We start from the raw sequence: 16,009 nt of genomic DNA, 5'->3' as shown, positions 1-16,009 counted from the left end.
TCCGATAGTTTGAATGCAGATAATTGTTGTAAATGTTTGCTGCTGTAAACCAAAACCGAGAGCCTGTTTAGCGAAGATTCAAGATGGCTGACAGTCGTTTTCATTCGGAATACCTCGGCTAGACTTGGCAGTCCAACCCCATGTGGGCGTGTTGAAAATATGCGGAAGTAGATCCTACTACTGGCTGTAGTCTCTTGCCTCTGGCCCAAAAATCTTCCAATGACGCAAAAATCGTCATTTTACGTCATCGGAAGAGTTTTTTCCAGACCCCCAAATGCAGAGATCTCTCGTCTCAGGGGGACATGAGGGAGGGAAGCATGGTCATTCAGAAATACTATCGGGTTTCTACTGATACATAGCTGAATGCTAAATCGCTGAAGTATCCCTTTAAGGATGGAAGCTTGGGGTGTGTAGCTTCATTGAACGGAGGAATTATGGTATTCTTCGGTAGCCTGAGTAACTGTAACCGTTGTTCATGTGAAATCTCAAAGACAGCCTGATGCTTTGTTTATAGACTATTTGTGGCTGGCTGTTTGCTATTTGACATATCTATTCCTGTCGATATAGTATAATATGGTAAATCCTGTATAGTGCATACACTTGTAGCTGTTATGTATCTTTGTAAGTCATTGCAAGTCACAAGGGCACAAGCGCACAACCCTCAGCGTGGACAAAAGTGGGCTCCCCGAAGGCCACGGGATAGTTCAAACACTGTGCGCAAACATTTCCACCCAGTGCTCGTCTGTTGACTTTCCAGCGGAACTGGAGGGACTGGTTAAAACGAGACAGAAAGAGGAGGCATTGTGACAGTGTTATACATTGTAACGCTGGCTGCACAGATTATGCAGACACAGACCAGGACGATTGACTGACACACCCACGCATTGTTAAAATCAAACGCTGGACGCTTTATTAGTATTTCTACATAGGTTTAGTTAATGGTCGGACTATAATAAGACCACGTCGGCTATGTAATCGCTGACAACACAGACAATTTCATGGTGGATGGTGTAAACTGGGACATTTTAGCGTCCAGACAGGCTTTTTTTGGGACTCGGTACACACAACTCAGAATCGAGACTGTACCGTAGGGTCACCCTAATGCAAACACATAGCAACATATCCACAGATAGTATTTGGACAGGGCTGTGTGTTCAGCTGGCTTATTGACACACAAATAAGACATAAGTGCTAATAAACCGTGTATTACTACAGTTTTCACTGCTGTTGATGCACAGAGCAGCCATCTTGGATTTTGAGGTCATCTTTTGTTGGTGTGGTTCTCCTACTTTCCTGAGTCAGAATCTCATTTTCAGGGGGCGTTCCAGTTGAAATTTCAGAGAATATATTGCTTAACTCATGTCTAGGCCCTGGCTATCTCTCTTTGCCCTCATGGCAGAGCTGCCAGCATGCAGAGTAAAAGCTCTAAAGATGGTCCAACATGTTGCTGCTGGTCTGGTCTTCAACCAGCCTAAGACGGCCCTCACTGCACTTTTCATTACTTTCCTTGGCTCTCTGGGGCTGTCTGCATCAAGCTCTAGTCACATGCTTTTGTGGCTATGAGCAGAGCACCCAACTGTCTGTATTCCCTTTTTCAGATTGATGAGCCTTCTCGTTCACAATAATCTGCAACCGTCACATCGAGGCATGACATCTCAATCCAAACTCTTCTCCTGTTTGGTCTCTGTCTTCAAAAGTCACTTTAACACCTTCTGAGAATATTTACTCAACTAACATGCACACACTCTTTCTCTCTCTCTCTCTCTCTCTCTCTCTCTCACAAAAATAAATTGTAATTTACTATGCAGTTATGCGTTAGCCTACTTCATGCACCTGCAGCCTTGTGGCACCTGTGTCAGGTGGGACACAGAGCTGTGGTTTCTCCTTGATTTCTTGTTGCTTGGCTGGTGATGCACTTATTTATTCTTCATAGTGAATTATTAGTCCGAAATGTGTAGGAGAAAACGTATGTGCATGTACAACTTTCCTGGTTAACACCCCCAACAGCCTAGAGACGTTGCTTTGTGTGTGCACGCCTGTTTTAAACATTGGGTCGATTGAACACTTTATTCTTTTAAAAATTGGTCCAAAATCTCTATTTCTACTTATGTGTTTGGGCTCCATGATACCAGGGTGGGCAGGTGGTGCAACTTTCTCTTATCTAACTACAGCAGCATGCATGATCAAATTAACTGAATTCTACAGTCACAACAGAATGTTGGATAGTTGTAAGTAGACGGGGAGGGGACTGTGTCTGTGCAATTACACAAATCAGTTTTTTTCTGCCTGTTCAATGGAGGAGTATTCTGTATACTCACACAATGTGAGAAAGGATGATGTTTTCCCAGGGAATAACTTTATATCATCTTCTTTCTTCCATCAAAGCAATTTTTTTATGACAAGATACTTTATTAACTTATTTTTAATAAAAGTGAGTTTTATTACCTTTGTGGAGATCTGTGTTAAATGAGCAAAATGCTGTTGCTGGGATTGATAATTATGTGGGTCAAGGGATTCCATGAACAGGAAGAATAATTTAAAGCACTGCTTTCGACATTAGACCGTAATATAAATGAAATGTTGAACAGCTTGTTTCCCACATGAACTACATAAAAAAAAGAAACAGGCATGTTGTACAGTTTGTAAAAAGTGGTTATGAAGGAACTATCCTTCAAGGTGACATACATTCATGGCTTTGCTTTAACTTGTTTGCTCTGAAAGTTATTGAGGGTAAAATAGAGTGCCGACATGAACAAACCCTAAGGCGGATTCTTCTCTGAAATCTGACTCCATTTGTGGGATTCTGCGCAGATCAAACGGGACAGGAAGCTCGACTGAAACACCTTTTTCTGACATAGACATAGACGCATAAATTGAAGGAGGGAAGCAGGCATGTAAACTCAATGATAGACTATGAAAGCAAGCACAGGAGGACAATAGATGGGCATTCTGGCAGGTGCACAGCAGAGAGAAGGGATTGAAAAACATACAACAGATTCTGCCTACTGTAAACCCAGATTTAGTTGTAATTCAACTTTTCAGTGGTCACTAATTATTCTTTCATGTTTTGTTAAAACCCATATTCATTCATAAATCACAGTCGTTTGTAATATTCAGCTTAAGTATGCAGTGCAGAGATCAAGTAAAGCAGAGATAACTAAGGATGTTAAGTTTCTGTATGGGAGGGGCAGGGTCGTTGGAACTGTTGTGCCCTGAAGCGGTGCAAAGGCTCATGGGGAAAACAGATATGTCTGAACCGGTTTCTGTTTTAATGATGTTCTGTTAATGTTTCAGGTGTGCATTTCTGTTATCTGGGTTTTAGTTTTGTGTGGTTGATTTAGTGTTCATGTTTATCTACATTGATTGTTGTATCCTGGCTGATGCCCTCTGGGTAGTGCAAGTGTGTCCACTGCATATAAATAACTTTGGAATCAGCAGTTCTGCTTCCTGAGTGAATATTTCCATGCAGCACAATACATTGGAAAATTACAATGTTTTTGAATCTAGTTTTTTGAAAGGCATGAATACAGTATTCTAGTGGTGTGCAATACTGCAAGATTTGGTATTGATCCAATAACAAGTAAATACAGGGCCAGTATCGCTGATACTGATACAATACCAATACTTTTTAATAATTAAGGTGCAGGGCTTAAAGTATTCCGGCACCGTGAAGGATCTCCAGCGTGCGGCCGTGAGGAAAAAAAAAACAACTTGCATCCACTTTAATATTTTCGAGTCAATTGATTTCACATACCAATCATATAAGAGGAACGCAGCTCTAACACAGGGTTGAAAGTAATCGGGCCTTGTGCCGGATTTCAGGCATATGAATATTTTAGAAAAATAAATCAATTAAAAAGTCCACATGGGATTTGTTTTTGATGCGCTGGATTTAATCAATCATCGAACTTCCACCTATCAATGAAACGAGTTCTAGCCAATCAGATGCAAAGTAGGGCGAGTCTTTGCCAAAAAGCGAGAGTGCGGTGTGGTCTCCGTGGTAACGCGGCTAAAAAAAATTATGCAAAGTTTGTCAAACTTGGAGCATTGTAGAAACAGCTTTAGTTGGGAAAGTAGTTAAAAACAAATGGCGCTGGGCATGAATAGAGGACAAGAGGAAAAGGGTGGAGACGGGAAGCTGTTATTAGCACTTGGTGCCTCAAACTGAGGGAGCCTGGTGCTTCTGCAGTGCATGTTCAAGGAAGACACTGGACGCCGGCAGCAGTAAGACAGTGCTTGCTAGTCATTCAGTCCCTCCAGGATTTCACAGCCTTTTTTTTAGATTGTTGCGGTCCACAATGCCTGATTTCGTGGGAGCTTTTGTAAAAAATTGCGATAAAAGTTGCGATGTATTTTGTATGTTTGTTGCAATGAAGTTGTGGGAGACAGTGAAAGTTGCAAAAAAGTTGTGATTTTTTTTTTTTTGTATAGTTCTTTAAAAATAAAAAGGAAACATGTTTTGGGGAGAATAAAACTATCCTGGGCTGAGTTACTTACCAAAAAGGCTCAGGATGTTGCAAATGTTGGTATAATATAAAAATGGCTGGTGGATTTAAGACAAACAATTATAATTTATTGAATGAATCAAATTTGAATATATCTATCAGTGGCTTGTTGATCTTTACATTTTTAGTTAATTTCCTAACCTGGCCTGGGACTCACATTCATATGGTTTGATAAAGTTCTGACTTTGACTTATCATTGCACTTACAATAACGAGCTAGCTGTCCTCAATTTAGGTCATTGTGTCGTCTCATCTCCTTTTTCTCCTGCATCCACCCTGTGTGTTTTTTGTGTGTGTGTCTGTGTGTGGGTTTTGTTTGTGTGTCTGTCTGTGTGTGCGTCTGTGTGTGTGCAAGCATCAGTCGCGGAGGGAACGGAGCAGTAGCCCCACCCGCTGCAGAGAGCCGACAGCCAGGACTGGAACGGCAGCAACTTCAGCAACTTTTAAATCGTTAAAGTTTAACTCGTTGCACGTCTTGCAAAACAGTTTACCTCCGCTTTCGTAAAGAACATCTGGATACTGTTTTTCACTGTCCTCGGCTGTTATTTTTGTCGGTAAATGTGAGATGTTGGCAGCACACGTCTGCTGCGCATGCTGCTGCATGTTCTGAACAAAACAAGGAAGTGAGTTTGCTGACATATGACGACGCTTTGCAGGAGACCGCGATGATTGGTCAAAGTTGCAGAAAAGTTGCAGTTATTGGTCAAAATTGCGAGTCGCACCAAAGTCGCGGTGATTAGTTGAATTTGCGTGAATTGGCGCGATCGCGACATCGCGAAATCCTGGAGGGACTGGTCATTAGCTAGATGCTAGTCACAAAGCTTTGGTCCGTGCACTCTGTCATGGGAGTACGTTACCGGCATCAACCGCTGGCGTTGCGACTGCAACTTTACTGACCGACCGTGATACAAACAATACGTGTGTGCACGTTCACTGTAGCTATGTGAAGCCCAAACTGCTTTGACAAAGCTGTCTGTTTGGAATCAGCATGGCAGGTATTTAAACATAACGGCCTTGTCCCAGAGTTTAGACATCTAGCTATATGAAAAGATAAACAATGCAACGCTTTTAATAAATGTAAATAAAGCAGCTAATATCAACATGGACAAAATCATGACTGTACTAATTTGCTTTTTTGATGATGACCTGGCCAAAGTAGTTTAAAAAACTAGTTTAGTTTGCACAATGATTCATTGTAGTTTTATGATATTATTGCAATATGTAAAAACACATTGACTCTTAATTTAACATATGGTTGGAACAAGTAAAAATTGATCCAAAACTTTTTGGTCTTTAAAAATTATGACTTTTATTATTGTGTAATGTCAGAAGGACTTTAACAGTTCTGCCAGTCAAATTAACTTTAATGAGGGCATATTGAAATATTACACTGTTGGTTGGCAAAAAATGCATCTCAAAATGCATCAGATTGATGCTTTAAAATTAGGGATGCACCAAACCCAGATTTTTGGGGTTCTCCCGAATACCGAACCTATTGGTTAAGATTCTGCCGAACCCCGAACCGAACCCTACTCCCATTCTTAACACAGTAAACACATTAATGAAGTAAACAATGTCCACAGCAGTGCATTTTTCTTTGTATTTTAAGTGTAAAAAATAAAAAAGAATGGGCAACATTATGCCTGGCACACAAGTGGGAAAAACTATTTTTGACAAAGTCTATGTTTACCCTATCTCAAGATCCAACCAATATCCAAAATATTAGCCTTTTAGATTTATAATCCCATAAAGTAGGCTGCCCCCACGCTCTATTCACATCGTAGGAAAGTACGTCGCTATCGCCAAATGACTGAAAATTTTGTTTTGCAAACTTTTCGGTTCGGCCGAATTCCGAACCGAACGCTGGGTTCGGTGCATTCCTATTTAAAATATGGAATATTTTAAATTTTCTTCCGGGGGAGCATGCCCCCGGACCCCCCTAGAGGGGTAACATTTTTCTCACCTTTTTCACCCCTGATCCGTTTTCGTGCGTAAGTTATTTAAACGTAACGGCCTTGTCCAAGAGTTTATGAAAATCTAAACAATGCAAAGTTGTGATTGTGATGTGCAATGTAAGGACTTTACACCCACCCCCCCCCTTCCAAAAAAGTTTCAGACTCAGGATTTTTTTTCACTTTAAGCCCTGAAGGTGGATTCATCATCAAATTGCTCAATCTGAAAGGATTTCCATTACCACTGTATCTTACAGACTTTTTACAAATTATGCAGCTTACCATTCATTTTTCATTTAATTTTTGGCCTGAACATATAGCCACACAGTGCTCCTCTTCCTCTCTACCGTTCTTCTGCTCCGTCTCTATCCTGCTTGTGTGTGTGCCGCTGAGTCACACCCGAGTTGACCGCAACAATAGCTAATGTCAATACCAGTTGAAAACACATTTTGCTGTATGTTGTGCTTGCAAACTAGGGTTACCAGATTTTCCGGAACTAGAAACCGGGACACTTTGCGCGTGACCGTCGTGCTCGTGCATTCACATGCTTTTTAACGTGAACATGTGCCAGCCCAAGCTAGACATAGATACAGACAGATTAGATACAAATTTGCCAACAGCACACGTAGGCCTTTTGCTCACAACACAATGGGGTATCTCAGCTTATATTCATGAATTTTCTTGGTATGTAGCCTACATATCTAAGAAATATATAAAGACATTGAGTGAGTTTCGTGTAGGACCAACTTATTTTTCAGAATTAAAGCATTATTTTGTAAAATGCACCCATTGAACTTGTAAAAAACTTTGTCAAAAGGTATTTTTCATTGCATGGCACTACACAAATTATTTGGAAGCGCTGCCACAGGCTTTAACTAAAGTTATGGTAACCCTTTATGGTAAGGTTACATGAATTTTGAATTCATGCATGAATTAATTAATGATTTGTGCATTACTTCATTCCTTTATAGCTTACGAATCATCAGGAATTGACATGAGTTTATAGCCTCTCATTCATGACGTCATGCATGAACAACACATCAACTAAAGCATTAGGGAAGGTGGCTACATTATTATGCACAATTTGTGTTCAAATCCGAATTTGATAATTCATGTAGGCCTTACCGTAAAGTGTTACCAGTGTTATTCTAATCAACAACACACAAACACACACACACACACACACACACACACACACACACACACACACACACACACACGCACACACACGCACACACACGCACACACACACACACACACACGTAATCTAATTTGATAGAGCAGATAGCTTCCCTATTGGAAAAATTAATTTTGTCTACAGTATTTAGAGGAGTGAATTTGCTCAAGAATCAATTTGTTGGCTGAAAGCCTACTGTGAAATTGCTCACAGGTGTCAGGAAAATTGGCCAGTGTGACGAGTAGCGCCTTTAAGTTGGGAATGGTCATACGGTTCCTCTCGCCAGTCCATGTCTTGTTCATGAGCGAAAAGATCCGCTCAACAGGGGCATTTGTGCCCGGTAGACACATGGCGAACTGACAAAGGAGACCTACATTTTGAACGGAATCTCCCTGCTTTTGGAATGGCCAAACAGGGTGCGAACTACGGGGGAGCTCGGCTCCCCTTAATAAGACATGGGCTCCCCTGAAAACGTGATTTGTGAAATTTTGGGGGTCTCAAAAAATATTATAAAATATTGATGTGTAAAACTACAATCTACAATGTGTACAACTACAATCTACTATCATTCATGCATGACGGAGATTTAAACCTAATTCACTTCAATAAAGAAAACTATACAGCGGCGCTGCGGCGCTGAGGCGCAAATTCAACTCATGTTAACTCAATGATTTGTAGAAAAAACAAAAATGTTGGGGGCCATTAATCGGTGCGCAAAGTCCTTGAAATCTATTCTGCAGTAAGCATCATATAGACATGGCAAAAAGAAAACAAGGCAGTTTAATTAATTTTGGTTTTACTAAGAAATTGTGTAGCGATGACGTTAATAGCACGACCAATTCACCTGTTGCAAGCCCTGTTAGCACATCTCCCACCGGGGTGACAACGCAAGAAGAGGCTGAAGAAATAATGTCCTCTCTGGCTGAAGATGATCCTAACCCCTCTCGCTCCTCTCTCTCCCATTAAATTAGAACAGCCAGCAGTGGAGAGACTGGAAGAGCCAATACATAGCTGTTAAGGATGAAAGCTTGGGGTGCGTAGCTTCATTGAACGGAGGAATTATGGTATTCTTCGGTAGCCGGAGTAACTTTAACCGTTGTTCATGTGAAATCTCAAAGACAGCCTGATGCTTTGTTTATAGACTATTTATGGCTGGCTGTTTGCTATTTGACATATCTATTCCTGTCGATATAGTATAATATGGTAAATCCTGTATAGTGCATACACTTGTAGCTGTTATGTATCTTTGTAAGTCATTGTAAGTCAAAAGGGTACAAGCGCACAACCCCCCTCGCAGGAGAAAAGTGGGCTCCCCCGAAGGCCACGGGATAGTTCAAATACTGGGCGCAAACATTTCCACCAAGTGCTCGTCTGTTGACTTTCCAGCGGAACTGGAGGGACTGGTTAAAAACGAGACAGAAAGAGGAGGCATTGTGACAGTGTTATACATTGTAACGCTGGCTGCACAGATTATGCAGACACAGACCAGGACGATTGACTGACACACCCACGCATTGTTAAAATCAAACGCTGGACGCTTTATTAGTATTTCTACATAGGTTTAGTTAATTGGTCGGACTATAATAAGACCACGTCGGCTATGTAATCGCTGACAACACGGACAATTTCATGGTGGATGGTGTAAACTGGGACATTTTAGCGTCCCAACAGGCTTTTTTTTAGGACTCGGTACACGCAACTCAGAATCGGGACTGTCCCGGTCCAACCGGGAGGTCTGGGCACCCTATTGCAAACACATAGCAACATATCCACAGATAGTATTTGGACAGGGCTGTGTGTTCTGCTGGCTTATTGACACACAAATAAGACATAAGTGCTAATAAACCGTGTATTACTACAGTTTTCACTGCTGTTGATGCACAGAGCAGCCATCTTGGATTTTGAGGTCATCTTTGGTTGGTGTGGTTCTCCCTACTTTCCTGAGTCAGAAACTCATTTTCAGGGGGCGTTCCAGTTGAAATTTCAGAGAATATATTGCTTAACTCATGTCTAGGCCCTGGCTATCTCTCTCTGCCCTCATGGCAGAGCTGCCAGCATGCAGAGTAAAAGCTCTAAAGATGGTCCAACATGTTGCTGCTGGTCTGGTCTTCAACCAGCCTAAGATGGCCCTCACTCCACTTTTCATTACTTTCCTCTGGCTCTCTGGGGCTGTCTGCTCCCTTTTTCAGATTGATGTGCCTTCTCGTTCACAATAATCTGCAACCGTCACATCGTGGCATGACATCTCAATCCAAACTCTTCTCCTGTTTGGTCTCTCTCTTCAAAAGTCACTTTAACACCTTCTGAAAATATTTACTCAACTAACATGCACACACTCTTTCTCTCTCTCACACACACTCTATCTCTCACAATTTTTTTTTTTAATTTACTATGCAGTTATGCGTTCTACTTCATGCACCTTATATCATCTTCTTTCTTCCATCAAAGCAATACTTTATTAACTTATTTTTAATAAAAGTGAGTTTTATTACCTTTGTGGAGATCTGTGTTAAATGAGCAAAATGCTGTTGCTGGGATTGATAATTATGTGGGTCAAGGGATTCCATGAACAGGAAGAATAATTTAAAGCACTGCTTTCGACATTAGACCGTAATATAAATGAAATGTTGAACAGCTTGTTTCCCACATGAACTACATAAAAAAAAGAAACAGGCATGTTGTACAGTTTGTAAAAAGTGGTTATGAAGGAACTATCCTTCAAGGTGACATATATTCATGGCTTTGCTTTAACTTGTTTGCTCTGAAAGTTATTGAGGGTAAAATAGAGTGCCGACATGAACAAACCTTAAGGCGGATTCTTCTCTGAAATCTGACTCCATTTGTGGGATTCTGCGCAGATCAAACGGGACAGGAAGCTCGACTGAAACACCTTTTCTGACATAGACATAGACGCATAAATTGAAGGAGGGAAGCAGGCATGTAAACTCAATGATAGACTATGAAAGCAAGCACAGGAGGACAATAGATGGGCATTCTGGCAGGTGCACAGCAGAGAGAAGGGATTGAAAAACATACAACAGATTGTGCCTACTGTAAACCCAGATTTAGTTGTAATTCAACTTTTCAGTGGTCACTAATTATTCTTTCATGTTTTGTTAAAACCCATATTCATTCATAAATCACAGTCATTTGTAATATTCAGCTTAAGTATGCAGTGCAGAGATCAAGTAAAGCAGAGATAACTAAGGATGTTAAGTTTCTGTATGGGAGGGCCAGGGTCGTTGGAACTGTTGTGCCCTGAAGCGGTGCAAAGGCTCATGGGGAAAACAGATATGTCTGAACCGGTTTCTGTTTTAATGATGTTCTGTTAATGTTTCAGGTGTGCATTTCTGTTATCTGGGTTTTAGTTTTGTGTGGTTGATTTAGTGTTCATGTTTATCTACATTGATTGTTGTATCCTGACTGATGCCCTCTGGGTAGTGCAAGTGTGTCCACTGCATATAAATAACTTTGGAATCAGCAGTTCTGCTTCCTGAGTGAATCTTTCCATGCAGCACAATACATTGGAAAATTACAATGTTTTTGAATCTAGTTTTTTGAAAGGCATGAATACAGTATTCTAGTGGTGTGCAATACTGCAAGATTTGGTATTGATCCAATAACAAGTAAATACAGGGCCAGTATCGCTGATACTGATACAATACCAATACTTTTTAATAATTAAGGTGCAGGGCTTAAAGTATTCCGGCACCGTGAAGGATCTCCAGCGTGCGGCCGTAAGGACAATAAAACAATGCATCCACTTTAATATTTTCGAGTCAATTGATTTCACATACCAATCATTTTACTTGTATTATTGTGTAATGTCAGAAGGACTTTAACTGTTTTGCCAGTCAAATTAACTTTAATGAGGGCATATTGAAATATTGCACTGTTGGTTGGCAAAAAATGCATCTCAAAATGCATCAGATTGATGCTTTAAAATATGAAATATTAAAAGTTTTCTTCCGGGGGAGCATGCCTAGAGGGGTAATATTTTTCCACCTTTTTCACCCCTGATCCTTTTTCATGCCTGAGTTATTTAAACATTGTGATTGTCTCCATAGCAACAGTTTGTTTGAAGACTTTCAATCAGGATTTATAAAGCATCATAGCACAGAGACGGCACTGGTGAAAATGTTTTAACGATGTTCTAACTGTTGCAGACAAAGGACTTGTCTCCATACTTGTTTTACTAGATCTTAGTGCTGCATTTGACACTATTGACCATACAATCCTGTTACAGAGACTGGAACACTTAGTCGGAATTAAAGGAATCGCACTAAGCTGATTTAAGTCTTATTTCTCTGATCAATCTCAATTTGTTAATGTTAATGATGAATCCTCTTAGCTCGCGAAAGTTAACCATGGCGTTCCACAAGGCTCAGTGCTTGGACCAATTCTATTCTCCTTATATATGCTTCCTCTTGGTAATATTATTAGGAAACACTCAATTAACTATCACTGCTATGCGGACGACACCCAATTATACTTATCAATCAGACCAGATGAAACCAGCCAGTTAGCTAAACTTCAAGCATGTATTAAAGATATAAAATCCTGGATGACTTATAATTTTCTGATGTTAAACTCTAACAAAACTGAAGTTATTGTGCTGGGCCCTAAACACCTCCGAACTTCATTATCTAAAGATATAGCTACTCTGGATGGTATTGTCCTGGCCTCCTGCACTACTGTCAGAAATCTAGGAGTTATTTTTGATCAGGATATATCCTTTAACGCCCGCCTAAAACAAACCTCAAGAACAGCCTTTTTTCATCTTCGTAACATTGCCAAAATGTGGAATATCCTGTCTCAAAACGATGCTGAAAACTAGTCCATGCGTTTGTAACTTCCAGGCCGGACTATTGTAATTCCCTACTGTTAGTTTGCTCAAATAAGTCCCTTAAGACTCTCCAGCTGATCCAGAATGCTGCAGCACATGTTCTGACGAGAACTAAGAAAAGAAATCATAAATCTCCTGTATTAGCTTCTCTGCATTGGCTTCCTGTAAAATTCAGGATTGACTTTAAAATCCTTCTCCTGACCTACAAAGCCCTAAATGGTCAAGCACCATCCTATCTAGAACAGCTCTTAGTACCTTATTGTCCCACTAGAGCTATACGCTCCCAGAATGCAGAGTTACTTGTGGTACCTAGAGTCTCTAAAAGTAGAATGGGAGCCAGAGCCTTCAGCTACCAGGCTCCTTTCCTGTGGAACCAGCTCCCAATCTGGGTTCGGGGGGCAGACACCATCACCACATTTAAGAGTAAATGTGGTGAAAACCTGAAAACCCTCCTCTTTGATAAAGCTTATAGTTAAGGAGTGAGGAGTTGCAGCGTCCGCCTAACCCAGCCCACCTGCTTCTCTTCATAGTCTTCAGATTTATTTATCATATTCAATAATATAGTGAGAGTAGAGGGAGGCAGGCCAGTACAGCCTCTCATCAATGTATTCATTTCTTTCTTCTTGAATTAATGCAGTTTACTCCCCGGAGTTCTTATGTTTCTTCTTTGCAGAGCTATGCTCTGCGATTCTCTGCAATGACCAGCCGCGTCCTGCTGCATCCTGCTGCATCCTGCTGCATCCTGCTGCGTCTGCTGCATCCAGCCGTGCTCTGCAGTGCCACTTTACATCCCGCAACGCCCTGCTGTGATGTTCATACGCACAGAGTAGTCAGGATCCGTATAGGAGACTGCATTACTCAGTATGACACAATGTGCCCTGCTATGACATGAACTACAACAATTAACTTCGAAGTCAATGTTCCATTATCTTTATTATGACTATTATTTGCCACTGTTCATCACACCCCCAACCGGCCCCGTCAGACACCGCCCACCAAGAGTCTGGGTCCTCCGAGGTTTCTTCCTAAAAGGGAGTTTTTCCTCGCCACTGTCGCAATTGCCACTGCTAATGCTTGCTCTTGAGGGAATTTCTGTAATTGTTGGGGCTTTTGAAATTATAGTGTGGTCTAGACCTACTCTATCTGTAAAGTGTCTCGAGATAACTCTGTTATGATTTGATACTATAAATAAAAATGAATTGAATTGAATTGAATGTAGTTACATTTGTTATGTATCCAAATAATGTTAAACAGGAACGCCAACTGCGGTCTCCTGAGTCGCAGTGTGTTTTGTTTCATGAAATAGATTGTAGACATGTACAGTGCCTTGCGAAAGTATTCGGCCCCCTTGAACTTTTCGACCTTTTGCCACATTTCAGGCCTCAAACATAAAGATATAAAACTGTAATTTTTTGTGAAGAATCAACAACAAGTGGGACACAATCATGAAGTGGAACGAAATTTATTGGATATTTCAAACCTTTTAAACAAATAAAAAACTGAAATATTGGGCGTGCAAAATTATTCAGCCCCCTTAAGTTAATACTTTGTAGCGCGCACCTTTTGCTCGCGATTATAGCTGTAAGTCGCTTGGGGTATTTCTCTATCAGTTTTGCACATCAGAGACTGACATTTTTGCCCATTCCTCCTTGCAAAACAGCTCGAGCTCAGTGAGGTTGGATGGAGAGCGTTTGTGAACAGCAGTTTTCAGTTCTTTCCACAGATTCTCGATTGGATTCAGGTCTGGACTTTGACTTGGCCAGTCTAACACCTGGATAGGTTTATTTGTGAACCATTCCATTGTAGATTTTGCTTTATGTTTTGGATCATTGTCTTGTTGGAAGACAAATCTCCGTCCCAGTCTCAGGTCTTTTGCAGACTCCATCAGGTTTTCTTCCAGAATGGTCCTGTATTTGGCTCCATCCATCTTCCCATCAATTTTAACCATCTTCCCTGTCCCTGCTGAGGAAAGCAGGCCCAAACCATGATGCTGCCACCACCATGTTTGACAGTGGGGATGGTGTGTTCAGGTGATGAGCTGTGTTGCTTTACGCCAAACATAACGTTTTGCATTGTTGCCAAAAAGTTCGATTTTGGTTTCATCTGACCACAGCACCTTCTTCCACATGTTTGGTGTGTCTCCCAGGTGGCTTTTGGCAAACTCTAAACGACATTTTATGGATATCTTTAAGAAATGGCTTTCTTCTTGCCACTCTTCCATAAAGGCCAGATTTGTGCGTAGTATGACGGATTGTTGTCCTATGGACAGAGTCTCCCACCTCAGCTGTAGATCTCTGCAGTTCATCCAGAGTGATCATGGGCCTCTTGGCTGCATCTCTGATCAGTCTTCTCCTTGTATGAGCTGAAAGTTTAGAGGGACGGCCGGTTTCGTAGATTTGCAGTGGTCTGATACTCCTTCCATTTCAATATTATCGCTTGCACAGTGCTCCTTGGGATGTTTAAAGCTTGGGAAAACTCTTTTGTATCCACATCCGGCTTTAAACTTCTCCACAACAGTATCTCGGACCTGCCTGGTGTGTTCCTTGTTCTTCATGATGCTCTCTGCGCTTTACACGGACCTCTGAGACTATCACAGAGCAGGTGCATTTATACGGAGACTTGATTACACACAGCTGGATTCTATTTATCATCATTAGTCATTTAGGTCAACATTGGATCATTCAGAGATCCTCACTGAACTTCTGGAGAGAGTTTGCTGCACTGAAAGTAAAGGGGCTGAATAATTTTGCACGCCCACTTTTTCAGTTTTTTATTTGTTAAAAAAGTTTGAAATAGCCAATGAATTTCGTTCCACTTCATAATTGGGACCCACTTGTTGTTGATTCTTCACAAAAAATTACAGTTTTATATCTTTATGTTTGAGGCCTGAAATGTGGCAAAAGGTCGAAACGTTCAAGGGGGCCGAATACTTTCGCAAGGCACTGTAGCTCACTACACATGAGAAGCCTTATGAGTTGTTGTCAAGATACATTAGAGATTAGACTTATCCTGAAGGAAATTACTAGCCGCAGTCTATGGTTGCAACACAAAGTAGGAAGAGTGCATATATAAAACAGTCTAAGATAACATAAGGTGCAAATCCAAAAATAAATACCATATATTAGGCAGGAGCGCAGTGCAGAGGTGTAGTTCGGAATTACAATTACTATTGAAGGACTGGAATGTGTCACAGGAATAACCCACCAAGTTTCACCTGATTTTAAGTATACATGATGGTAAAAAGCATACATTCTTTCTCTTTCTTTCTTTTGCTATTAGCATTTAATATGGTTGATTGAGGGGGACATAAGGAGTTGTTTAAGACTTTAAAACTACTACTACTAACAACTAATACTTTAAAAATATATACATGACAACAGATTAAAAAATTAATGGGCCAAAAAAGGCGAGTGAATAAAACCTTGTCTTTACTACTGTTTAACGAGCTAACGCTAGCTTGTCATGCTAGTCAGCTGGATAACGAGTAAACAGCAGCACCAGAAGAGCAACTGGAGGGACGGTACGTTCCT

Source organism: Perca fluviatilis, chromosome 21 (genome assembly GCF_010015445.1).
Source record: "Perca fluviatilis chromosome 21, GENO_Pfluv_1.0, whole genome shotgun sequence".
NCBI classification, from domain to species: Eukaryota; Metazoa; Chordata; class Actinopteri; order Perciformes; family Percidae; genus Perca; species Perca fluviatilis.
Note: the sequence above shows the minus strand (reverse complement) of the source record.